This window comes from Puma concolor, chromosome B2, assembly GCF_028749965.1.
Source record: "Puma concolor isolate L17-30 chromosome B2, mPumCon1.1.hap2, whole genome shotgun sequence".
NCBI lineage: Eukaryota > Metazoa > Chordata > Mammalia > Carnivora > Felidae > Puma > Puma concolor.
Genome location: NC_141671.1, coordinates 98,117,180 through 98,143,347, shown reverse-complemented (window position 1 = coordinate 98,143,347; position 26,168 = coordinate 98,117,180). Strand labels below are relative to the sequence as shown.

The 26,168-nt window shown below is 39.9% G+C and overlaps 1 long non-coding RNA gene and 1 pseudogene across 4 annotated transcripts; one reads left to right on the top strand and one right to left on the bottom strand.

Annotated features, from left to right (window-relative positions):
- The first annotated feature begins 107 nt into the window (after positions 1-107).
- LOC147581127 (uncharacterized) lies at positions 108-22,339 on the top strand. Of its 4 annotated transcripts, none has more exons than XR_015251449.1 (5): positions 108-291; positions 14,601-14,659; positions 16,209-16,294; positions 20,103-20,198; positions 21,377-22,339. It is a non-coding gene; the product is annotated as an uncharacterized LOC147581127 (long non-coding RNA). The 4 variants fall into 4 exon arrangements; XR_015251447.1 differs by having other exon boundaries at positions 21,374-22,339; XR_015251446.1 differs by lacking the exon at positions 21,377-22,339 and having other exon boundaries at positions 111-291; positions 20,103-20,438.
- LOC147581128 (peptidyl-prolyl cis-trans isomerase NIMA-interacting 4 pseudogene) lies at positions 3,561-3,953 on the bottom strand (annotated as a pseudogene).
- Positions 22,340-26,168: the final 3,829 nt, after the last annotated feature.

Below are 26,168 nucleotides of genomic sequence, written 5' to 3'. Positions count from 1 at the left end.
GCCCCGCCCTGCCTTGCCCCGCCCCTTCCGTCAGCGCCGCCGCGGCGAGAGCGGGCCGGGCGGGGCGCACGGGAGCGGCGGCGGCGGCGCAGCGACCCCTGCTGGAGGTCGCTCTTCGGCGGACTGCGCGGAGAACAGGCCGGGCAGAGTGGAGCCGAGGAGGCAGCGCCGCGTGTTTATTTTCACGTGGCCCGAAAAGAGAGCTTATCTTAATGTACTGTCTTTGGATTTTCTGCGGTCACAAACCCCTTTGAACATCTTTGAGAGCTATAACGTTGTCTCCAGAAAAATGTAAGTACCCGCCAGAATTTTCTGATAAAGTAAGGTAAGTTCAGAACATCTTTTCAAGACTAAAGTGATTAAAAGGTAACTGGTCATAACGGTCAGGCTTACCTGTCATGCAGTAGGTGATTAGATGGAAAAAAAAAAAAGTCTGAAAATACTGCTTAGCCGTGGGCCTTGTAGAAACAGCTCTTTTGCGATGTAAAAAGATGAACCAGAAACTAAAGAACTTCCAAGGGACAGCCTGTTTTATATGTGGACACATTAATGTTATGGGGATACATGCTCTGTTAAATTAAAAATAGTAAGTTTTTCCCCCTTGTTTTCGGATCATCCTCCCTTCTCTTTCCCTTCCTCACCAGCTCTAGGTTTCTTACACTATAAATTCTACTGCTTCCTCACTGATTCACAGTGGCTATTTGGTTGCATTTGAGCAATAAGAAAAAGCAGTTACAATTGTGTCAAATGTTGAAATGATACAACTTCATACATCTGTCAATTCAGTTTATAATGTTGACATTTTGGGTGATATATAGTTGCATTTTCTAGTTTAAGTCATTTGTAGAAGATTACAGATAAATTGTTAAATCTGCCAGTAATAGGGGTTAATCAGTATTATTATAAACTGACAAAATTACTGTATGATTATGCATGATTATAGGAGGAGATAAAAGAATACAGTGATAATGGGTTACATAGAATCAACTTGGCCACTGGCCTTTAAAAAAGAAACATTTCGGGGCGCCTGGGTGGCGCAGTCGGTTAAGCGTCCGACTTCAGCCAGGTCACGATCTCACGGTCCGTGAGTTCGAGCCCCGCGTCGGGCTCTGGGCTGATGGCTCAGGGCCTGGAGCCTGCTTCCGATTCTGTGTCTCCTTCTCTCTCTGCCCCTCCCCCGTTCATGCTCTGTCTCTCTGTCTCAAAAATAAATAAAAACGTTAAAAAAAAATTTTTTTTAAAATAAAAAAGAAACATTTCATTAGATGAATCAAGTTAGTATTTAACTTAAAATGCTAATTAATATAAAAAAAACTGCTGTGAGATTAACAAGTAAGTAGTATGTGGTGGTTGGGAGGTACACATATTTGTGATTTGTAATTTTTTTCACAGAAACACCCAATTCTTGGGGCACCTGGCTGGCTCAGTCGGTAGGGCATGTGACTCTTGAGATCTCAAGGTGGTGAGTTCAAGCCCAGCTTTGGGTGTGGAGCCTACTTAAACAAAGAAAAAAAAAAGAAGAGAAAAGAAAAAAGAAGAAAAGAAACATACTATTCTTTTCCCCTCTGGGCAAGAGCTCCCGCTGTAGTGCTTTACAGGGATGGTAGTTTTCACGAGGTTAGACCATGGGGTGGATTAGGTTCCCATCAGTCAACAGTGATACACTACTTCAAATCACAAAGGAGAATTTTAATTTAGTTCCAATACTTAATCTTACATAAAGAGATGAGTAAATCAGGTGGCGCCTTTGGTTGGGGCCCGTAGATGAATTTAAAGTTATTATTTAAAGTTATTTTTTTAATGCAGGAGGAGCAGCCTCACTCTAAACATTGTTATTATGGGCTGGATTTTCTTATAACTTCTCTTCCAATTTATTTACTGCTTATTTATTTGTTTAAGTTGAGACAAGTGAGCTGGAGCAGAAAGTCACCTTTCCACTGCCTCACCTTGCATATCCCAAACCTCAAGGTTAATCACCAAATATATTTTAAGAACAATCCATTACGTGGGGCGCCTGGGTGGCTCAGTCAGTTAAGTGTCCAACTCTTGAGTTTGGCTCAGGTTGTGATCTCACGGTGAGATGGAGCCCCGGGTTGGGTTGGGCTCTGCGCTGACAGTGCTCTCTCTCCCACTCTCTCTTCTTCTCCCCTACCCTCAAATAAATAAATAAAACTTAAAAAAAAAACTTTCTAAAAACAAAAAAAGGGAACAATCCATTACAAAGCCCCGCCCCTTCACTCTGCACCTTCTTGAGGAGCTCATTCTTTAGGCTCTGCTCTTTCCTGAATCATCAACCTTTCTCACTCTTCCAGACCATAATCCTGTCTACAGGCAAACAATACACACAAATCACAAGTTCTTATCTCACATACATGAGATATATGACATTTTTTTATTTTAAAAATTAATAGATACAATGTGATACTTTTTTTTCACTTCATTTTATTTTCAAGATTCATCCCATGTTTATACATACTTTTGGGCTTCTTCATACCATTCATATATAAATTATTCACAGTTTATTTGTTTCCTTCCTAAAGAACAATTAGGTTCTGTCAAACACTGCAGCCATGGGCACTTCTGGGGGTAGGGAGTATATCACTGTGTGAAAGTTTCTCTGGGGTGTTTACTTAGAATAGGAATCTCTGGGACCTAGTGTAAGTGTGTTTTTCTTCAGTCTTACTAAAAATGGCCTAGTTTACATTCACATTACTAATTTACATTTGCACAAGCTCATGAAAGCCGTATTTCCCCTCATTCTTCTTAATAGTTCATATTATCAGATTTTTAAATATTGTCAGTTGTATGGATGGAAAATGCACCTTGTTTTAATTTTAAACTTTCCCTGATGGTAGTGAGATTGAGTATCTTTTTATATATTTGTTGACTATTCAGATTTTTCTCTTCTTTATTTTTTTATTTTTTACATTTATCTATTTTTGAGAGAGAGAGAGAGCACACATGCACTCCTGCACAAGTTGGGGAGGGGCAGAGAGAGAAGGAGATATAGAATCCAAAGCAGTCTCCAGGCTCTAAGCCATCAGCCAGAGCCTGACGCAGAGCTGGAATCCACAAACCGCGAGATCATGACCTGAGCTGAAGTCGGACGCTCAACCTACTGAGCCACCCAGGCACCCCAGATTTTTCTCTTCTTTAATTTGCCAGTTTAATCATGCTCCCAATTTGCGTTTATGATGGATGCCCTTGCATTCTTATAACATAGTTTAAAAAAAAATCACATGCACGTTTCCCTAAATAATATATTGACTTATTTTGTTCTTGAAATGATGTCATGTTATAGGTCATATCGATGATGACTGTAAGTCATCAGTACAGTTTCTGTTGATAACTCATGCTTTCACTCAAAGATAGAGTTCTAAGATTCACTTATCTGTAGCTGGTGAGTTATAGTTCATCTATTTCTTTTCCTGCTCATAATATTCCATAGTGTAGGCATACCATAATTTATTGTTTTTTTCTTTCAGAAGAAAAATGATTTTATTTTTTTTAACGATTTTATTTTTTTGCCAATATGTATACTTTTTCAGTCTTTTGTACAATTTTATTTTCTCCCTTCAATCATAATATGATATCCAAATTTTGTTTTAATCGGAGGGTCCGTAAACACAGGCTTATCCGGCCCACTTTCAGGCAAGGCAAATACTGCTTCTTGAAATGGTTCCACCATGGAACCTCGGGTCATCCAACCCGTGTCACCCCCCTGCTTGGCTTTATCTCAACGATACTGTGCAGCCACTTCACTGAATCTCTTTCCAGACTTTAATTTTTCCTCGGCTTCCATGATTTTGCATGTTTTTCATATAGAACATGTCTGACCTTTACTGCACTGCCACCACCTTTGGGACCCTGAGCCTTCTTGTCAGAATGGCCACTCCCAGAGGCTGCTTCCCCTCCCCACCTTTCCCGGAACCACTTTTTCCTTTGGGTGGCATCTTTAAAACTTGCAGCTGACCTGCCTATGTGTATGTATGTTTGTGTGTGTGTGTGTGTGTGTGTGTGTGTGTGTGTATTTAACAAATATATAACATATATATTATATACATTATATATACATATATAACATATATATTATATACACTATATATATACATATATATAGCTTAACATATATATGTATGTGTGTGTTTAATTTTTTTAGGTTATTTATTTTTGAGAGAGTGAGAGAGCAAGTGTGTACAAGCAGGGGAGGGGCAGAGAGAGGGAGAGAGAGAATCCCAAGCAGGCTCCGTGCTGTCAGTGCAGAGCTGGATGTGGGGCTCAATCTCATGAACTATGAGATCATGAACTGAGCTGAAATCAAGAGCTGGATGCTTAACTGACTGAGCCACCCAGGCGCCCTTGTTTTTGTTTTTACTATATGTATATATGCATATATAATATAGTAATATATATAGTATATATTATATCAATATAACAATTATATTTTATATAGAGTATATATAATAATTATATGGTATATGTTATATGTTATATACTATATTATATACTATTATATATATATACATACTATATATATACATACTATATATATACATCAATGTTTTTTACTATATTGGAACTATCTTTCAAATATATTTAAGCCAAAATTTCTCAGAGGGTATCGATTAAGGAGTAAAATTACTGTAATTTTGAGTATGCATGTGCCCAGCCTTATAAGATAAGCCAAACTGTTTTCCAAAATGATTATTTGACCAAGCAGTATGTGAGACTTTCCATTTGGCTCATATTCTTGCCAGCAAGTACATCTTTACACTGTCATGCTGCTTAACTTTTACTAATCTAGTGGTGTGGAAGGGTATCTTGTTGTGCTGTGAATCTGCATTTCTCAGATTACTCATGAAGTTGAGCATTTTTTCACTTGCTTGTTAGCAATTTTTGTTTCCTCTTCATCCGTTTTGTCCAGTTTTTTTTTTAAAGGTTTTGATTTTTAAGTGATCTCTACACCCAACTTGAGGCTCAAATTTACAACCCCGAGATCAAGAGTTGTATGCTCCCCCGACTAAGCCAGACGGGCGCCCCCAAGAACTTCTTATTCTTAATTTAATTATAGGGGAGGAAAAAAATTTCTTTCCTTTATCCTCTTATGTTCAGTAACTGGGATCTTGCAAATTAAAGTGACAAAAGACAGATTAATAGGAGAAAAAACCTAGAGTTTATGTGTGCAGAGTGCATGCACACAGTAGAACTCAGTGATGAGCAGCTCAAAGGTTAGAAATCAAGGGATCATACACCATCTTAACAAAGGGCGGTAAGTTGTAGAGAAGGAAAATGGCATTGGGCTTCTAGGGGTGGTAAATTGTAGGAAGGGAAACACATGGGGGAAACTAATGGAAGAGAAGGGTTATTTTGGTAATGTCCGTTATACAGACTTAGTCTCATGCAGTCTTGGGGTGATAAGAGTGTCTCTGACAGTAAAAGGGGAGCACATTAATAAAGGAAAATTTATAGCCTGTTTTTAGGCAGAAAGCAGGAGGGTGGAAAGCTTTGCCTGTGTCTGCTATTTCTCAGTTGCCTCTGACCAAAATAACGCTTATGTCGAAGTGGCACATTTTGGGGTGGCATACTCTGATGAATCTATCAGTCTTATTATTAATGGTTAACACATTGTAGTTTTTGTTTAAGACATCTTTCCCAGGCCACCTGGCTGGCTCAGTTTGTGGCATGTACAACTCTTGATCTCGGGGTCGTGAGTTAAAGCTCCACATTGGGCACAGAGCTTCCCCCCCAAAAAAAATAATAAAAATTTTTTTCTAAAAAAAAAAAAAAGAAAAAGAAGTCTTTCCCAATGTTGAAAGTCATGAAAGTGTCCTCTTAAAATTTCTTCCAATGTTCTAGAGTTTTATCTTCCATATTTAAGCCTATTCCATTTGGAATTTTTTTATGTGTGGTGTCAGGGAAGAATTCAATTTCATCTTTTGTCCCCCCATAAAGATTACCAGTTATCTAGATAGTCTTTCATCAGTGACCTGAATGACACCTCTGTCATATGTCAAGTATTTGTGTGTGTATGTGTGTGTTGGTAAGTTCTCTGTTACATTCCATTGGTCTCTCTACCAATACTACGCGATCTTTTTTTTTTTTTCCTTTTTCTACAATCTGAATATAATAGCTGTGTGATAAGTTTTGATATTTGGTAGGATAATTCCTCCCTTCCCCCCTGCCCTGTACTGCATCACTTACTGTTAGATTAATTAAATGAAGAGGCCATTTGGGTCTAATGCCATTGCAGCTTACATGAGCAAAACAAAATCTAAGTCTGTAAATGCCTCATGGTTATGAAATCAAAACACTAAGGACAACCAGTCACGAACAGCCAACTAGGCTTTAAGCTATACCCAATCAATTGTTTCCTTACTTTGCGTCTCCATTTCCTCTACAAGTCTTTCCCTGAGCTACTGTCAATGGAGTGTTCATAACCACTTGCATTTTGGTGTTGTCTGATTCACATCAATTTTTGCTCAAATAAACTGTACACATTTTTAATATGCCTCACTTTATCTTTGAACACTACCTTATCTGACTTCTTCAATTTGAGTTAGTTTATAACTAGTCGGTATTTTTATAATCTTGAGTTTTCCATTAAAATGAACATGACAGAGGTGCTTGGGTATCTCAGTCAGTTGAGCGTCTGACTCAATTTCAGCTCAGGTCATGATCTCGGTCACAGGATTAAGCCCTGCATTGGGCTCTGCATTGGGCTCTGCACTGGGAGTAGAATCTGCTTGAGATTTTTTTTTTTTTTAATGTTTGTTTATTTTTGAGAGAGAGTGAGTGGGGGAAGGGGCAGAGAGAGAGGGATACAGAGGACCCAAAGCAGTCTCTGCAGTGCCGGCTGCCTGATGTGGGACTCAAATTTTTTTATGTGTGGTGTGAGGGAAGAATTCAATTTCATCTTTTTTTTTGAAAAAAAAAAAACTTGCAGTCCATGACCTTAGCCAAAGTTGGACCCTTAACTGTCACCCAGGTGCTGCTCTTGCTTGAGACTCTTTCTCTCTTTCCCTCTGCCTCTCCCCTGCTCACACGTACTTTCTCTCTCTAAAATAAAAATAAATAACTAAACTAAACTAAAATGAATATGACATATGTTCCCTTTTGTTTAGAGCTTCTTTAATGTTTTTCAATAATTTATCGGGGCGCCTGGGTGGCGCAGTCGGTTAAGCGTCCGACTTCAGCCAGGTCACGATCTCGCGGTCCGTGAGTTCGAGCCCCGCGTCGGGCTCTGGGCTGATGGCTCAGAGCCTGGAGCCTGTTTCTGATTCTGTGTCTCCCTCTCTCTCTGCCCCTCCCCCGTTCATGCTCTGTCTCTCTCTGTCCCAAAAAAATAAATAAACGTTAAAAAAAAATTAAAAAAAAAATAATAATTTATCTTTTTTTTTTCTTAAGACTTTATTTTTAAGTAATCTCTGCACCCAACGTGGGACTTGAGTTTACAACCCAGAGATCAAGAGTCACATACTCTACCAACTGAGCCAGCCAGATGCCCCTCAGATACCATTTCTGCATGTATTGGGAAGATCACACGGTTTTTCTCCTTTAATATGTTAATGTGATAAACTGTGTGCATGGATTTTCTTTCTTTCTTTCTTTCTTTCTTTCTTTCTTTCTTTCTTTCTTTCTTTCTTTCTTTCTTTCTTTTTTAATGTTTAGTCATTTTTGAGAGAGAGAGAGAGAGAGAGAGCGTGCACAAGTGGGGTAGGGGCAGAGAGAGAGGGAGACACAGAATCTGAAGTGGGCTCCAGGCTCCAAGCTGCTAGCACAGAGCCCGATGTGGGGCTTTAAGTCATGAATTGTGAGATCGTGACCTGACCCAAAGTTGGACGCTCAACCAACTGAGCCACCCAGGAGCCCCTGGATTTTCTAATATTAAACCTAATAATAAACCATTCTTGTATAAACCCAACTTGGTCATTAAAAAAAATTCCCTTATGAAATATTTATTTATTTATTTATTTATTTTTAAAGTTTCTTGGGGTGCCTGGGGTGCTCAGTCAATGGAGCAAGTGACTCTTGACCTCAGGGTTGTCAGTTCACGTCCCACATTGGGTGTGGAGATTACTTAAAAATCTTTTTAAAAAATAATAAAAATAAATAAATAAACTGGGGTTCTTGCAAACAACATAATTGAGTTGTATATTTTGGTCCACTCTTGACACTCTTATGAATTTTGTTTGCTAATATTTTGCTTAGTATTTTTGTGTCTATGTTTATGGGCAAGATTAGTCTCTTATTTTTCCTTTCTTATACTGTCCTTGTATAGCTTTAGAGTCTCAAATATATCAGCTGCATTAAGTGGGTAAGAGAATGTTGCCTCTCTTTTTATAACTGGAAGAATTTGTATAAGATTGGAATAACTTTGGTTCTTTAAAGTCTGGAAGATTATATCTGTATATCTTGGCTTGTGTGTGTGAAGATATTTTAATGTACTGATTAAATTATTTTTTAAAAATAGGACTGCCCAAACATTTTATTTCTTCTTAAATTAGTTTTAAGTTAAATTTTCCATGAATTATTTCATTATATGTTTCCTAATTAAATGGCATACAATTGCTTATAATATTTTATCTTGTAAAATGTTATTTATTTACATCTATCTTCTTTATTTTTTTCTTTTCCTTAATCCATCTTTTCAGAGGTTGTCAATTCTAATAGTGTTTTTAAATACCCAACTTTTGGCTTTTAAGAAGTTCCTTTGATTATATTTGTGTTTTCTAGTTAATTGACTTATTTTTTCCTTATCACTTCCTTCTACTTTCTTTGTGTTTACTTTGTTGTATTTTTTTTTTCTTTTCTTTTCTTACTTTGTTGTTGTTGTTGTTGTAGTTGTATTTTTTCTAATTTCTTTAGCTAGATGCTTAGGTCAACAACTTTTAGCTTCTCTTGTTTTCTCATACAAGCATTTAAAGGTATACATTTTCCTCTAAGGACTGGCTTAACTGTATCCCACAAGTATTTTCAATTTTAGCATTCTTTGGACCACAGTTGGGATTACAGGTCTAGATTGATTTATGGAGGATAAATTCAATGTGTTGAACCCTTACTAAATATCTAAATATAGACCCCTATGGTAAGAATACTGCTGGCTTCTTTCCTTCTGCCTATAACATCAAGTACATGTATTGCATATTTTAGTTATGACTTATTCCCTCAAAGTTGCACAAACCTAATAATTTTCCCCTTTGAAAGGATCTTAGAGCCAATAGGGATGAAAGTGCCAATAACATGCAAGGAAGCAAGTCATAGAGAACATGAAACTGGAGAGAAATACTCTCAGCCCACCACAAATACACTTAAGTACCAAGATTATATTGGGGGACATGGCAGTTTTTTAAATAAACGTGTTTCGTATTTGTTCTCTACTCTAGCCTGAAGGACAAACCAAAAATTATAGCTTACTAGTAAGTAAAATGAAAAGGACAAGTTCTTCGGCCAAGAGTACCCTCAGTTCTTTGAACATGTGTTTTGGAATAACAGGGGCAGCTATTCATGTTTTGTGTAATTATGTTCAAGCTCTGAATCTATAATTTGTTCTAATTTTCTATGAACACTCCCTTGCCACCATTTTTTAAAAAAGTTTATTTGAGAGGAAGAAAGAGAGAGAGCATGAGTGGGGGGAGGAGAGGGGCAGAGAGTGAGAGAGAGAGAGAATTCCAAGCAGGTTCCGCACTGTCAGCACAGAGCCCAACGCGGGCCTTGGTCCCACGAACCATGAGATCATGACCTGAGCCAAAATCAAGAGTCAGACGCTCAACTGACTGAGTCACCCAGGTGCCCCTCCCTTGCCACCACTTATTCTCTGCTATCCCACAATTCCTAAGATCTGTATTAGATGCATATTATACGGGTAACTACAAACCTTTAGAGAATTTTCTGTTATTGTTACAATGACCAGGAAAAATGAAAGAGGATTGTATTGACTTATAGATCATATGTATTTATTTAATCTTAAAAAAAATCACGTATTTTTAAGAATTTTATTTATTTTTTTTATTTAAAAAAATTTTTTTTAACGTTTTATTTATTTTTGAGACAGAGAGAGACAGAGCATGAACGGGGGAGGGGCAGAGAGAGAGGGAGACACAGAATCGGAAGCAGGCTCCAGGCTCTGAGCCATCAGCCCAGAGCCCGACGCGGGGCTCGAACTCACGGACCGCGAGATCGTGACCTGAGCTGAAGTCGGACGCTTAACCGACTGAGCCACCCAAGCGCCCCAAGAATTTTATTTTAAAATAAAAATTGTATCTAAAGTGTACAACACACAAAAATAAAGCACACAGCATGGAGATGCAATATACCTAATGAAATGATGACTACAGTCAAGCTAATTCACACATGATCTCCTCACATGGTTACTATTTCTGTGTGTGTGAGGACAGCACCTTTTGCAGTAAATTCCCATTATTCAATACAGTATTATTAATTATGGTCATCATGCTGTACATTAGCTCTCTAGACTTATTCATTATACATAACTGCAACTTTGTTCTGAATATCTCCCCATTTCCCCACCTTCCTGCTCCTGGTAACCACTGTTATACTCTGCTTCTGTGCTATATGTTTGACTTTTTTATATTCCTATGTAAGTGAGATTGTACACTTTTCCTTCTCTGTTTGGCTTATCTCATTTAGTATAATGTTGCACATGGCAGATATTATCATGTGTATTTATATTAGGTTAAACCATATGAGATTGCTGATATTTGATCATTTTTAACCTACAAAGATAGCAATTTCTTTTTTTTTTAATTTTTTAATTTTTTTTTTTTTTTTTTTTTTTTTTTTTTTTTTTTTTTTGAGAGAGAGACATAAGCTGGGAAGGGTCAGAGAGAGAGGGAGACACAGAATCCAAAGCAAGCTCCAGGCTCCAAGCTGTCAGCACAGAGTGTGACATGGGGCTCGAACCCACGGATCGCGAGATCATGACCCCAGCCAAAGTCAGACAGTTAACTGACTGAGCCACCCAGATGCCCCTTAACCTACAAAGATAGCAGTTTCATATGGCTCAATCCTGTATAATTAGAGCTTGAATAGAAGCAGATCTTATGGCACGGTCATAAAAGTTCCTTTTTCTACTAAGGGACAAAAAAAAAAAAAAAATTGGAGAAAATTAAAGAGCCACCATAAGTAATTGTGTCATATGTTAGTAACTGTAACATTGAATGCTACTAACTAACTTAATGTTGAACTTTTGAGAAGCCTTTCAAGTCTGACTGTGAAAAAAGCCTTTTCTTTGCTTTCAGTCTAAAGGGGAAGATCAGTGGTGTTTCCAATGCTTTGGCACACTAGTAAATGGGCTTTGTTTCCTTTTTAAAAAGTTTTTAAAATTTTTTTAATGCTTACTTATTTTTGAGAGTGAGCGAGCAGGGGAAAAGCAGAAAGAGAGGGAGACAGAGGATCTAAAGCAGGCTCTGTGCTGTCAGTGAAGAGCCCAGTGCAAGTCTTGAACTCCTAAACCGCAAGATCGTGACCTGAGCCGAAGCTGGAGGCTTAATCTACTGAGCCATCCAGGAGCTCTGCTTTGTTTCTTTTTTTTTAACAGCTGAGGGAAAATGACTGAAAAGGGGAGTCAGAAGCAAAGCTGAAAGAATAATTATTACAAAGAGCCAAGCTAAATTCACTAATTCACTGTCAGGCAGTTTTCACTGTCTTACAAAGAAATAAGGCTATTGCTGTTTGAAGAATCTCAAACTCAGATGTTCCAGAGTGCATGCTGTTAATGCCATTTGTCCCCTAGAACAGTTTTGTTTTTGAGTTGCTGCAGTCTTGTCCTCTGGCATCACGTGGTCCCAGCATCTGCCCTGCCTTCCCTTTGGGTATCACACTAAGACACACCTTCTTAGAAATTATGGATCTGAGTTTTTCACAGTGAGGAAATGCTATCCCTATCTTCCCTTTACTTAATGCTTGAGTCTCTCTCTCTCTCTCTTTTTTTTTTTTTTAACTCTGAAAAGCAGGAGGATCCAGAGCTTTGCGTGTTGGTCAGTGAATGGGGTATACTCTGATAATGTGAGAACAAAGTCAGAAAATGGGATTCAGTGAAACAGGTGATGGTAATTACCAATGTAACATGCACAAGATTGGCCATTGGTGGAAACGAATCAGAAATGACACGGCCTTGGATCCAAATCTTGGCTCTACGACTTATTAGCAGGGTGACTTTGGCCATGTCATTTAACCCCATGCCTCAGTTTCCATAGCTGTAAAATGGGAATAACAGTATATCTATCTAATGGGTCTCCTGGGTGGCTCAGTCGGTTGAACATCTGACTTTGGCTCAGGTCATGATCTCGCGGTTTGTGGGTTCGAACGCCACATGGGGCTCTGTGCTGGCAGCTCAGACCCTGGAGCCTGCTTCGGATTCTGTGTCTCCTTCTCCCTCTGCCTTTCCCGCACTCATGCTCTGTCTTTCAAAAATAAATAAATGTTAAAAAAAAAGTTTTTAAAAAGTATATCTACCTTAAAGGATGTTGAGGATTAAATGAATTAATATATGTAAAATATTTAGGACAGGGCATGACATGTGGTAAGTAATATGTAAATGTTAACAAAAAAAGAAAAAGAAAGAACGAGAAGAAAGAGAAAGAAAATAGGAGCTCGGGATTTTTGCTCACGGACAGGGTATCTCTCTGACACCCTTCAGTAAACTGGACAGTTTAGCCATCCTGCCCTAAGCCTTCCGTCCTGCACGAGGCCACGACAGACCTCTGTCAAAATCCCTTACACATTCATGAATTTTCTTCTTTTTTTGACAAGAGATGGTGGGAAAACAAGTGATCCTCTGAGGGGAAAGCAGTCCCTCTGGGCCAAGTGTGCTCTTGGCCAGCATGCTCTGCAGCCAAGGGTGCTGGCCACGTGACTGGAATCACCTGAAAGATCTTCCAGACGTTCCCACCGGACCGCGCTACCAGCAGCAGCCACCGTGCATCCAGTCTGCATCGCTGCACGTTGGTCTGGGCGGAAGTGGAGGCTGGCGGGAGGACGGTGGGGAAACATACAACTGAGCCCCCTGTCTGTAAGCACACACACTTACACAGCTTTTCATTTTGAGGAGCTGACTGGAACTCTGTAAGGAACTACAAGAAAAATAGCTAAGGGCTGAAGCAGTGACTTGGAGCAGTGGTTTTTCAAAGTGTGCTAGCGGGATCATTATCTGCACTGGCATCACTAGGGAATCTGTTTTAACAAGCCTTCCTGGTGATTGTGATACTCAACTCAAGTTTGAGAAGCCCAGGCCTAGAGCTACAGTAGCTGTGCCCCTCCCCCCGTTCTCCGTCTCTATTTCTCTCCATCCTCATGGTGTCAGTGTCTTGGTCATTGTCCCCCTTACCTTACCACACACCCAACATCCCTTTTAAGAAAAAAGGGACTGATTAGATCTTTCCAAGCTATTATGCCTACGTGAGCCCTCAGAGAACCAGGAGAGGGGATTTGGTGTTTTCTCTCCTGGGAGATGAGAGGTTGCAAAACCCTTTTCTTTCTGCAGGTGAAAATTAGATAATCAGGCTTCATTTAGAAGCCCAGCAGGCTTTATAAGCCTCATTCTCTCCAGGCACAAAAAAGCCTAAGGGAAAGAAGCTGAGTGGTTTATCCCTGATGAAGGAGGCTAGCGCAGATTGCCCCAACTAAAGAACTGAAAGGGTTTGAAGATGCATTGCTTTGAACCAGTGAGACCTTTTTCCATTCTTCTGTAAGATTTAGCACCTAGGATTTCCCCCAGAGACCTTAGGTGTGATCCTTTGACACATAGTTTGACGTGAACCTATCATCTATAATTCTGTGGAGGAAACCCGTGGAACCCACGGGCACAGGCGCCCAAGCATCCGTCTGGCCTCCCACTTTGGGAAGGGTAAAGGGGTGTTCCCTTCAGCTGCCCCTCCAGAGGGCTTGCTGTGGCAAAAAAAAAAGGGCTGAGCCCAGAAGTGTGCATTCCTGGAGCTTTGAGCTGTCGGTCTTCTCTAGTTCTCCCGATGAGTTGATAGATGAATGAAATGAGATACAGAATGGTTAAGGAAGGTTCTTGATTACCCAGTTTGCCAGTGGCTGAGTTTTTGTTTTTTATACAGGAAAATTATAATAAGGTAGAACTTTCCTACTATCTTGTGGGTTAATGATGTCCAACATAGTAGCTACCAGCCACATGTAGTTATCTTAAATTAATTAAAATTTAAAAATTCAGTTCGGAGGGGGGGTGCTCACCTGGTTGAGCGTCTGACTTCGGCTCAGGTCATGATCTCGAGGTTTGTGAGTTTGAGCCCCATGTTGGGCTCGCTGCTGTCACACAGTCCAAGCAGAACCCTCTTTGGATCCTCTGTCCCCCGCTCTCTCTGCCCTTCCCTTGCTTGTGCTCTCTCACAAGATAAATAAAACAAAATTCAGTTTTTTATTTGCACTTAGCCACTTTTTAAGGGCTCAGTAGCTGCATGTGGCTAGTAGCTACCCTATCAGAAAGTGCCATACAGAATATTTCCATCACTGCAGAATGTTCTATTGGATGCACTGGTCTAAAGTGATTGTTGTTGTAAATTGATATATGTCCTACATAAGTCGTTTGAATCATTCGCTTGTTTCCTTTGTCTCAAAAGATATTGCCAAGAAAAAGAGGGTAACACTCCGACCTCCAGCAGACTGAACTAACACAAAAGTAAGATACACTGAGATATTTCAGTTAGTTGCTTACCTGTCTGTCGTTTACATGTCATTGTTTGGTATATATATACCTGTGTATATTTGTCCACTCAATTATTCTTTCAGTTGGTGTGCCTTTATTACATCACTACCATATTTTGGACATAGCATAGGTACTAGCATATTGCCTTGCCCGTAAGAAGCTGCTGTCCAGAAGAGACAGATGAAAGAACAGATCATTGTAATACAGCATGGTATGTTTTAATATGTATAATGATATGAAGCGCTTTAAAGAAGCAAAAAGGAAATAAACTCGTTGGGCCTGGGAGAATTAGATAAGACTTCTCAGAGTGGGTGATATTTGAGCTGAGGCTGGAAGCATGGGTAGGAGTTTGCCAGTGGACTGAGGCGCCCAGCTACAGGAAAGCATATGCAAAGGCACAGAGGCATGAAATGGCTGCTGTGCTGGGGACAGTGAGAAATGCAATATGCTGGGTTGGGGTGGGGGATGGGGGGAGTAATTAGGGCCAGGTGGGCACAGGTGGTACCTGCCTTTCTAACAAGTTGGAACTTTGTCCTCTAGGCACCGAGCACTTATTTTAAGTAGTCCCCTTCGTCCAGCTTTAATGTAGTAAATCCTAATAAAGAGGCTGGTGGGTGGGGGCACCTGGCTGGCTCAGTCAGTAGAGCATGAAGATTCTTGATCTCAGGGTTGTGAGCTTGAGCCCCACATTGGATGTAGAGTTTACTTAAAAAAAAAAAAAAAAAAAAAAAAAAGCCTAGGTGCCTGGGTGTCTCAGTCAGTTAAGCCACTGACTCTTGATTTCAGCTCAGGTCATGATTTTGTGGTCATGAGATCGAGCCCTGTGTCAGGCTCTGCACTGAGTGTGGAGCCTGCTTGGGATTCTCTCTTTCTCTCTCTGCCAACTCCCCACTCATTCTGTCTTTCTCCCTCTCTCTCTAAATAAATAAACATTTTTTGAAAAGGGCTGACAGCTCATGTAGTTGAAGGTATCAAGGTACATTATGTGCTTCACACTGGGCTTAGCACATGGTGAGTACTCAACACGTCTTCATTCCTGCCCCTTCCCGCGCACGTTTGCACCTGTTTTCTCTTAACAAGCAGCTGCTTCTTACCTGCCCTTCCACAGTGCTTCTAAGTCCCTGGAAGTGAATGATTTCTCATTTCCCTGGATGTTAAGTCTAACAAAATCTCATCCTCCTATCTATTATGGGCTCATTGATATGGTCCTTTCGACAACAGTTAAAATGTCTGCTTCAATTTATCTGCTTTCTTTCTCCTGCTAAATTTTTCTCTTTCCATTATGATATATGACCTTTCTGCATATAACTTTACAAAAAATGTCTTTCGTCTATCTATTACTGCCCCTGACATCCTATCATAAGGCAGTGTTATAAATGGAGAACTTTCAGGAAGAGCTTCATTTTTAAAAGGGCATCTCTTATATTTGAATGACTGCAGGGGTTTCATTGCGAGTAAATGTGCCAGACAGATACTGCTCTTAATTGTGATGTATTAATAACAGGCACCTAATTCATCCTAGGTCACTGGCATGCAGGGCAAGCATACAAATGGAGGCACATTCCAAGCGTCTAAGTATTTAAAAACTATAAATCAAGCTAACAACTGGTAAGTAAAATTTGCTTTATCTTTCTACATTGATAAATAAACCCTCATAATGACAAAAAAAAAAATAAAACATGTTTCAAGCAATAGCTTTTATGTGACAGAAAGTTGGTGAAATACAATTAAATCTAATGATGATTGCACATATCTGAATGTCCTTTTGATGAGCTACTGATTTTTGTGGTAAGACCAAAAGAGACATACATAATTCATAAATGTTTCTGTAGATCTTTTTCTTTTACTTCAGCAAAATCACTATGTTATCAAGATTTTTGGCAATGATCTAAGGGATTAAGAAAATGAGGGGTGCCTGGGTGGCTCAGTTGTTTAAACATCCCACTCTTGATTTCAGCTCAGGTCACGAACAGCACAGTTCGTGAGTTCAAGCCCCACATGGGGCTCTGCGCTGACAGAGTGGAGCCTGCTGGGGATTCTCTCTGTCCCTCTCCCTCTGCCCCTCCCCTGCTCATGCTCTCTCTCTTTCAAAATAATTAAAAATAATTTTTTTAATGTTTATATATTTTTAAGAGAGGGAGAGAGAGACCGTGTGAGCAGGGGAGGGGCAGAGAGAGAGGGAGACACAGAATCCCAAGCAGGCTCCAAGCTCTAATCTGTCAGCACAGAGCCTGACACGGGGCTCAAACTCACGAACTGTGAGATCATGACTTGAGCTGAAGTCGGACACCTAACCAACTGAGCCACCCAGGTGCCCCTGCCTCTCACTCAAAATTAGTAAATAAACGTTTAAAAAAAGGAAATATAATTGTGTTCAAATACCGTTTGAATATGCTTACATTCAAGTGTTTATTAAAATAGATATAAACAATAGAAAAATTAAGTGACTTTTATCTACTAAAAAGTAAACAGCAAATTATTAACAAATACCAACATTTTAATGAAAAATCTTTAAATAAAGATGACATTTTAAATTTATTTTTTTGAAAATTTAAATGCTATTGAATAGTTTAGTAAAAACAAAGCACTTTAAACTCTTGTGTTTGGTGTCCAGTGTAAGGAAATGCTCCATGCCTGTTAGAGCAAATTCACGAGTATGCAAATTTATATTTAATATCGCAAGATGTTCCTTAGTAGTTATGGGCAATTGTGTTGAATACCACCCTAAGTCATGAGAACCTCCAGAACCACAAAGTAGGATACGAAGATGAAACAAGAAAATGGACCTTCAGCCTCCTGGGAGATTACGATCTGTCATGCAAGAACCTAGCGCACTCACAGTATGTCAGGAAAGGTTGACAAGTTAATTCGTTTTGTTTCTCTCCCACCTGTTTGTGCCATTGATAGCCTTCCCACAACCCAAAGCAACGTCTGTCTTTGACTTTGGCAGTGACACAACCCACTAGCCATCCTGGCATTTGTACGCAGGTGCCTTTGTCTCAAGAGCAAAGGACAAGAGAGGTTGGAGAAGCATTTCCCTGGGGCCTGATCAGAGTAGGTACGCAGGTGCTAAGTAACGCCCAGGCCAGGAACCCCGCTGACCTGGGTCTAAGGGCAGGCCTGGATATGTCTACACTCTGTGTCTTGGTCCAGGTTGTTATGGACAATATCATAGACTGCGGTTTATAAACAAATTTGTTTTTCGTAGTTTTGGAGGCTGGGAAGTTCAGAGTCAAAGCAACTGCAGACACTAGACATGTAGTGTCTAATGAGGACGCTTCCTAATATATAGATAGCCCTCCTGCTGCGTCCTCACGTGGTAGAAGGGGTGAGGGAGCTCTGTGGAGTCTCTTTCATGAGGAAACTAATCCCCCATCTGATCACCTCCCAAAGGCCCTATCTCCAAATACCATCAAATTAGAGATTACGTTTCAGTTTATGGAAGAATGACAGAATATTCCACTCCAACATAGGCCTCTTGGGCATAAAGATTATTTTGAGGTGATTATTTTAAGAAACAGCAGATACAGGAGAAGCTCTGAAAATGGAGTAGAAATTAGGCTTTTGTAAGGGAAATGGACATTTATACAGGAAATCCCAGTTGTAAGGGTGTCTCCCTCTCTGTACGAGGAAGAGAAGGTTGTCTCTAAATCACAAGACTCTTGCCAGTGGAGAAGGTGCCTACCCATAATTGGTCTCCCTGACACCCTTTTTTTTTTTTTTAAATCCTTAGTCGAAGACACCATTTAAACCTGAATTCTAAGCCACCTCCTTGAGTGTTACTGATTTTTCTCTGGGTGTCTCCCATGTGTACATGAAGTATACATGTTTAAAAAACTTTTTTTTTTTGTTTTTCTCTTGTTAATCTGTATTTTGTTCCAAGGGCCCTAGCCAAGAATTTACAACAATAGAGGAAAAAGATATTTTCCCTCTTCTACAATATGAATTTTGGAGGAGACACAGCCTATAACCCTCTGGGTCTGGAATTTTATTTATTACAAACCTATTACCTCAGATTTAGGTGATAAATGAGACCTTGGCCTCTTAGAATTGTTTGTAACGGATGAGTGTGTAGGGGAGAATGATGGTGTCATAACATCATGATACTCTGTATTACACATATTTTAAAATGATGTTACTCTTTCTACTATAAGAATTTAATGAACGAGGACGTTTTTGTAGGTACACTGCCCTTCCCACTACCTACCTGACACATAAAATCAAATTAGGCACTATCATTTCTCCACCCTGGTTCCAATATATATTTTATGAATCTTATATTTCATCTGAGCATGAGTCACTGATACAGATTTAGGGCATGATTTTTGTACTACCAGTTATGGTCACCGGGGGAACCATGACTTGGAAGCTTCTTGGTTCCATTTCAGCAGGAGTGGGGATGTCTCTATAGTCTTGCTGTGAGATGGTGGGGGCAGTTTGAGGGGGTACCTTGGACTGCCTGAGGCACACTAACAGAAAAGTACCTCCCATCCCAGAGTCAAGGTATTTTTTTTTTTGGATCTGAAAGGGGAAAATAGCCAATTAATTCATGCCTATATATATGATTCTGTACATTGAGAAGATTAAACCACATGTTTGAAATTCACAGGGTCCATGTATTGCTTGCCTTTGATGTCCCGGGCTTCTGTTCTGCAGAGTGCCTCCAGCCCCTGGTGGGGCTGACTAGCCCATGACCCAGCACCTAACATTTAACATTTGCTATTTGATAGGTTGAGTTGAAAATGAAAGGGTAATATTCAGAGAGAAACTTCGAGGAGGCAGATGGGACTGGAAATTTTAGCAAAACGCCGGGGCAGGTTTGGGGCTGCCCTTAGGTGAAAAAGGGGAAGGCACGAGAACAGATGCATGAACATATCATGTGAACGACTGAAGCACATGCATGTTTGCATATATAATTTATGTTTGAACTGAGTGCTATGTAGGACAGAGAAAGTGGGGAGGAGCTGAGTGAGCCCATTGGCCTGAATGTGGAAAGCCCGGGCTTTAGTGAAGAAACTGTCCATCTGCAGACTACTCTTTGGACTGCAGCTCACACTCAGGGGTGTTACAAAATAAACGAAGGCACATTAAAATTATGAAGCATTTAGTTGAGCAAACATCCATTCCAAATGAGCAACACTAAACCGGAAGTGATGAGAGCTCCACTGATAGGAGCTAGGGGCAAGACTTTTATAGAACAGGTGCAGAAGCAGGGAAATTATTTGATTGGCTATTATAGCTTAAGCAGTTGCCTCATTTGGGAAAGATTAGTTGGCTGTTTGTGATTGGTTGCCTTTAGATTTCAATTTCATAACCTTGAGGCATTTAATAGGCTTAGGTTTTGGTTTGCTTGTGGTAGGCTGCCAAGGCATTAAAGCCACCTCAGTTTAATGGACTCCTTTAATTAATTTAACAGGGAACGGATCCTCTTCATGCAGCGGTCAAGTGAGAAACTGGAGAGTTTCTTGGAAAATACTCCCATCTTCCACCTTCCTTTGAGCCTCCTGCTCTGGTAAAATGTCATGCAAGGAAAGGACGGGGTCTTTGTTTTGACTGGCTAAAGTGGTCTCCTGCTAGGAGCTGAGGGCAAGAATATAAGATTACTTACTAAGATATCTTCCTGGGAGCCCTCTGGTATTATGATCACCTCACCCTTCTGTAAATTGCCTTTAATTCTCTCTGCCAATAGGACTTTCCCAATAAGCCAGGGCAAGTGTGAAGGATAAAGTTGTAAAAACAAATGCAAAACCTATTTTCTAGCCTCTACTTGCTTTGAGGATCCAGATTTATTTTTTCTTTTATTTTTTTCTTTTGTTTTTAATTTTCCTTATTATTCTTTCTTACAAACCCTTGTGTCCAGGGCTGACTTTCAATAGATCACAGCGAGGGAGCTGCTCTGCTATGTAGGAAACCCCTTCTGCCCAGAAGCAGGTCTTCTATGCATGGCTTAGCACCAGGCTCCCCACAAACCCCCTGTTGCCTGGCAGGTGAGGGGGTGGCCCCCTTCCAGCTGCTCCCCTTTCCCGGGTGGAGGGGCTCTCCACATTGATCGTGATGGGGCACACCCGGGAGGGACGGCTGGGCACCCGCTATCCCTGGCCAACACAAGTCCCCCAGCGCTGCGGGTTATCAATTCTGCTTGGGCCGGATTCTGACTTAGAGGTGTGGAATCACAATCCCACAGATGGTAGCTTTGCCCCAGACAATCCAGATTTAAATGATAGTAATAAATTCTTTACCTATTGAAAACAATAACAAAATATTTTTAACCTTCTCTATCTTTGTGCTTCCAATCCTTTTGAGTTTGAATTCTCTATACAAACTCATGATTGCTTACACCAGTGTCTGAGTACCCTGTAATTCTTATATCTCTGGGTGTAGTTGTTACAGAAAAGTGATGTCCACCCCCACACCCCCCCCAAAAAAAAGAAAGAAAAGCGATGTCCAATATGGTGGCCACTAGTAAGCGGCTACTGAGAACTTGAAATGTGACTGATCTGACTTGAGATGTATTCTAAGTGTAAAATACACAGTGCATCTCATAACCCTTGCTTCGCACCTGTATGGAATCCCCTCCTCTTTGAATGTGGGAAGGGCCTATATCTTCCTTCTAACAGAATATGGCAAAAGTGATGGGATGTCACTTCCACAATTATGTTACATAGATTGTAATTTCCATCTTGCTAGCAGACTATTTCTGTTAACTCTCCTTTGCTGGCTCTGGTGACGTAACCCACCCTTTGGAGAGACCTATCTGGCGAAGAACTCAGGAAAACCTCCAGCTGGCAGCCAGCAGCAAGATGAGCCCCTGAGTCTGGTAGCCCACAAGGAACTAAATCCTGCCAATAATTGTGTGAGCCTGGAAGTGGATACATCCCCATTCAAGCCTCACATGAGACCCCAGTCCTGGCTGACATCTGGATTGCAGTGTCATAAGAGATCTTAAAGCAGAGGACCCACTAAGTCAGGCACAGATTTTCTGACCTACAGAAGTTATGAGATAATGTGTTCTGGTAAACTGCTAAGTTTGTAGTAATTTACTGTACTACAGTAGATAACTAATACAGAACCAAAAAGAAGAATGTCAGCTATCTCATTGTTAATTGTTTAATATTGATTACAGGTTGAAATGAGAGCGTTTTGGAATATATTGGGCCAAATAGAATATTTCACCAAAATTTTACCTTTTTTTTTTCTTTTTTACTTTTTTAATGTGGGTACTAGAAAATCTAAATACGTGGCTTGCATTATATTTACACTGGACGGCACTGGCATAGAACTCCAAGGAGACAAGAACTTCCTGTAGTTTATGCAGCCCAGCATCCTGGAGGGAGTTGGTTGTTACATCCTTAGCATCACCCTGTCACTTCCTGGGGCATGCTACTGAAACAGAAAATAGTCTGTCACTTCTGGAAAAGATTGATTCACCCTTTTTGAAGATGGGGGAAGCTGTTGTATAATTTTTGCCCAGAGGTGAAATCTGCTTAGTCTTCTTACTTTTGGATGCTGCCTTCAGGGTTTAATTTGTTTCAAATTAAGAGCAGGTGGCAGATGCAATTAAAGGGAAGAAAACAATTGCAAATTAAGCACGATTTTTAAAACTTATTTGCAAGGCAGCAACACATTCAGGGAATAAATGCTAATTATTTTGAATTATTTGTTTACTCATTGTGTCATATGTGTGCCATTTACTGATTAATGCTTTACTACTAATGCCACCTCCTTTATTGCTAATTAATAAAGCTAAAATGTGGGGTCCCTAGCTGGCTCAGTCAGTAGATCATGTGACTCTTGATCTCAGGATCATGAGTTCAAGACCTACCTTGGACGTGGAGCCTACTTTAAACAAACAAACAAACAAACAACAGGGGCACCTCTGTGGCTCAGTGGGTTAGGCTTCCGACTTTGGCTTAGGTCATGATGTGCTGACAGCTCAGAGCCTAGAGCCTGCTTTGGATTCTGTGTCTCCCCCTTTCTCTGCCCCTGCCCTGCTCACACTCAGTGTTTCTCTCTCACTCAAAAATAAACATTAAAAAAAAAAAAAGAAAAAAAAAGCAGCTAAAATGCTATGACTAGTGAGTCTGATATACCCCCTCTGGAGGGTCTGATTTCCTCCAGGCCTATGTGCCCACTCCCCAGGAAATTGCTGCTGTCCAGAGCTATTGATGTGAATGTAGGTTTTTATAACCCTCCAGTGTGTTGGAAGATAAAATATGTAGGTTGCTGAGAATAGCTAGGAGGTAACCAAGACATTGCGTAGAGTAACTAATTGTTGTAACTTTAAACTTAATATATTATATTAATATAATATATATAATTATATGTAATTATATAAATATATTAAGATATTTGTATCTTTTAGAGGAGAGTTTGAGAAATTCAGGGAAGAGTGAGGAGCTTCCTGTAGCAGCACCATTCAACATGTCCTCAGTTATCTTAAGCAAATTAACCAGCAAAACAAAACAAACATCAAAACAGGTTAACAGTTTTGATATTAATTCATTCAAGTAGTTCCCCAAGTGTCTATCAAATACTTCTTCAAACCACATACAGAATTCTCTGGAGAGGAGGGTTTTAAATAAAATATTTTCTTTCTCATTATACTATTAGTGATGCAGTAGAGTCCCTCGTAGATTGGTGCACTTGGCACTGTTTGGCAGTCCTCGCCCTTAATTTGACTCTGGTCAGTCATAAGCATATATGAATGAACCTCACTCAAATGAATCTCCAGTGAGCAGATGCTTTTTTAATATATGAAAAGTGCTAACAATAAAGTGAGAACAAAACAGGATGAGCCTCTCAGCTGATTCAAGGACTTATTAGCTTGATACCCAAAGATATGTGGAAAACTAACACCTATCATAAATATTCTAATTTCAAAAATGTACTTGAACCAGGATGTGTTGCCCTGTTGAGGCTGAAGTGATTAGGGGACCAAGTTCACACCTCAGGGCATCATATCTTGTAATAATACTTTGTGTAGTATAACTCCAAGATTGAAGAAGTACTCCAGGATTAGTGGAGGTGGCCTCTAGTACTTGTTCAGAGGAGTTAATGTGCCAAAGTTTTTTAGCCTTATGTATATGACTGGGTGTTCAGAGAGACCATTAAGCTTCTTGAAGGTGTGATTTCACCCACACTCACCCAGGTTTTTTCATCTGTAATTGTGCACCCCCAAGGAGGATTTCAGGATCTAGAAACATGTTCTGACTATCCCGGAAAATACTGTAATTCTCTGCTTTGAGGCCTGACTGCACTGACATGCTTCTGTATCCTTTCAATAATGGACTCTATTTGATCTAACCGAGTGACATCTTAGTTTAGTGTCTCCTCACCCTGAGCACACTCTTGACATGTCACTTCTGTGGACAGGAAGAATGTATAAAGAACAATTCATAAAAGGAGAATTCCAAATGGTTAATAAATGGCTAAAAGAAAAAGTTTAATCTCAGGGACAATAAAAATGCAAATAAAAATGACATCCCAGTTTATAGCAACACTATCAACAATAGCCAGGGGCACCTGAGTGGCTCCGTCAGTTAAGCATCCAATTCTTGGTGTCAGCTCAGGTCATGATCTCACTGTTCCTGAGTTCAAGCCCTGAGTCGGGCTCTGTGCTGACAGTATGGAGCCTGCTTGAGATTCTCTCTCTCCCTCTCTGTGCCCCTCCCTTGCTCATGCTCTCTCTCTTTCTTAAAAATTAAATAAGTAAAACTTAAGAAAAAATTTAACAATAGTCAAATTATGGAAGGAGCTCAAATGTCCATCGACCAATGAATGAATTAAAGAAGATGTATATATACACAATGGAATATTACTCGGCGATCAAAATGAATGAAATCATGCCATTTGCAACAACATGGATGGAACTAGAGTGATTATGCTAAATGAAATAAATCAGAGAAAGACAAATATATGATTTCACTTAGATGTGGAATTCAAGAAACAAAACACGAACACGGGGAAGGGAGGGAAAAATAAGATAAAAACAAAGAGGGAGGCAAAACCTAAGAGACTCTTAAATACAGAGAACAAACTGAGGGCTGCGGGAGGAGACCTAGGTAAGGGGATGGGCTAAGAGGGTGATGGGCATTAAGGAGGGCACTTCTTGGGGTGAGCACTGGGTATTATATGTGAGTGATGAATCACTAAATTCTACTCCTGAAACCAATACTACATTACATGTTAACCAACTTGGATTTAAATTAAAAAAAAAAGTCTAAATACATAAATAAACTTAAAAAAAAAAAGACATCCTTTTCTCTGATGAAATGAAAAAATGTATTTTACATTATAATTCTCACATTTAGCTTAGGTTTGTGAATTAGGCGATGTCACACACCACTGCTGTAAGTGTAGTTTTCCAGAGGACCATTTGGCAGTCTATTTCAAGACCTAAACGCCTACTTTTAGGAATGTTTCATAAGAAAATAACCAGAAATGAAAACAAAACACATGTATAAGGATGTTTGTAAGGTTATCTATAACAGAAACAAATGTCCAATTAGGAAGACTATTGTACAGTCATGAATAATGTTTCGAAGAATATGTAACGACAAAAGTTTAGTAAAACCTGCCAAAACTATGTTCTGAGATAACACAGATTCGAAGTAACTGCACCTCCCCCATCAGCCCCCCTTCTCTACTGGGATGCACTAAAGTCCTTATCTTCTGGGGTGTGGGGGATGTAGAGGGGGGACAAGGCTGGGTAGGGAAACAACAGGCATCCCTTCTTGGAAAGCAGGGAAGTGGAGAGTTTTGCTCCGGTGTTCTTGTACCTCCAAAAGACTCCAGAAATTACCATCGCTGTCCTGGAAGTCCTGTCAACCCCTGAAGCCAGAATCCTCCCCATCGATATTTGGAGCAGATAAATGCCACCAGGTGCACCAAACTGAAGCCAGGACTTGGGTGGGTTTAGATTTGACTGGCCACCTGCACAGGTCATCCCAATTATTTCATTAACCTTATAGTAATGTGACCTCAGATTTTGTGGCTAAATTCCTTACTGTTTTCCATTGAGTGGAAAAAGCAAGATAGAAAACTTTATGCACCTTTGCTCCTAATTCAGCAAAACAAATAAGTAAACTCTAAATATACAGATATACACAAACAAAAATAAAATATTAAAAAAATTATTAGTGGTTACTTCTGATTAGTGAGCTATGGGTAATTTTAATATCCTTTTTTTTTTTTTAAATTCAAGTATCATTAACGTATAGTGTTATATTAGTTTCAGGTGTACAATATAATGGTACTCTATATTATACTTTCCTATATTTTCCAAAAATTTTTTTAAGTTTATTTTGAGAGCAACTGAGTGCACAAGCAGGAGAGGGGCAAAGAGAGAGGGAGGATCCCAAGCAGGCTCCCACACTGTCAGTGCAAAGCCCACCCAACACGGGGCTCAAACTGAGGAATCCGAAACTGTGAGATGCTGACCTGAGCCAAAATCAAGAGTCGGACTCTCAGTCGACTGAGTTAC